This window comes from Aplysia californica, unplaced genomic scaffold, assembly GCF_000002075.1.
Source record: "Aplysia californica isolate F4 #8 unplaced genomic scaffold, AplCal3.0 scaffold00024, whole genome shotgun sequence".
Classification (NCBI taxonomy): domain Eukaryota; kingdom Metazoa; phylum Mollusca; class Gastropoda; order Aplysiida; family Aplysiidae; genus Aplysia; species Aplysia californica.
The window spans coordinates 1,418,832-1,420,102 of record NW_004797294.1 but is presented as its reverse complement, the minus strand read 5'-3'; the positions used below and the strand labels follow the sequence as shown (position 1 = coordinate 1,420,102).

The 1,271-nt window shown below is 39.8% G+C and overlaps 1 protein-coding gene across 1 annotated transcript in view; it reads right to left on the bottom strand.

The window, feature by feature from the left end:
• The window catches only part of LOC101861864 (probable cyclin-dependent serine/threonine-protein kinase DDB_G0292550), a gene marked incomplete in the record, with an annotated part of 21,868 nt that extends 21,356 nt beyond the window's left edge, over positions 1–512 (bottom strand). Inside the window, 1 exon segment of the mRNA XM_013088723.2 lies at positions 144–512.
• Positions 513–1,271: the final 759 nt, after the last annotated feature.

Here is a 1,271-nt window from a genome sequence, read left to right as displayed (position 1 = left end):
AAGAAGAAGAAGAAGAAGAAGAAGAAGAAGAAGAAGAAGAAGAAGAAGAAGAAAAAGAACAACAACAACAACAACAACAACAACAACAACAACAACAATTACATGATCACTCAAAGAACTTTTTTAAACACCAGCAATCTCACCGAAATCGCATGTAAGCTACAGTATCTGTGATCCTCCAAAACTTTTAGGTTGGGAGAAAAAAAAATATCGACTTGTTGCTCCTCGTCAGGTCGAGAGATGAAGAAAAAAAATCACAGTAACACTTTTTTTTTTTTTTTTACATTAATAGGTTTATATCACGAAACACCATCACTTTAGGAGGGTGAAGAAGAGATCGCCAAACACAGCACCAGTAGATCCTACAAAACGTGAGCAGCCAGAACACGACCCAGTTTCCTCCAGGCTGAGCAGTCTTTTGAGGAGAGATACTTCGCCCGTGAGCTCCCGAGGAGTTCTGAGTTCTAAGTGAATGTCTAGAGCCTGATGTATACACACACGCGCATACACACAGTCAGGCGGTGCTTGGCTGGTAGGCGAGAAAGAAGCTGCACGTACAAGATTCGGACTCTGTGGTTCAGGTGGAGAAATCGGTTCTGTTATCCGGATCATTTCTTAGACTTGGAGAGGCGGATCATCTAATTTTTTGGTTCGTTTGGTGTGTTTCGTCTTTTCTTCATTGAATAATTGTGAGGCAGGGTGGTGAAATCAAACACTCGTCAAACTAATCGAAGTGAAGAAACTGGCATTTTTTCGCAGTTTTGTGTATTTTTATCGAATTTTCCTTTTTTTGGCTCAGCACCTTTCATTCCTATCAAAGAACACATTTCTGAGTGGATTTTACTGGAAAAACGTTGATTACAGGCTAAAAAAAAAGTTTCAGTTTCCACGGACTCTCCAGCTGAGGCAATACCTGATCTTTAGCGGCCATTTTCTCACTAATTTTACTTCTGAAACTAGATGACCCCCGCCTTCTTCATTCCCAATTGACTCGTCTTGTATTCAAGATAAAAGGATATTTTTTTTTCTCCCAAAGCAAGACAAATGAACAAACTTTTAAGATGGTACCAATAACTCTGTACATGCCCAAAATTGACGAGAGCCTGATTCCATTGCATGTCACACAATTGGATTATTTTCAAGGAAGTGAAAAATCCTGGTCCATGGTCATTTATGTCTGTTCAGTTAGTCATCATTCAAAACTATTTATCGGTTGTGTGTGTGTGTATGTGTGTGTGTGTGTGTGTGTGTGTGTGTGTGTGTGTGTGTGT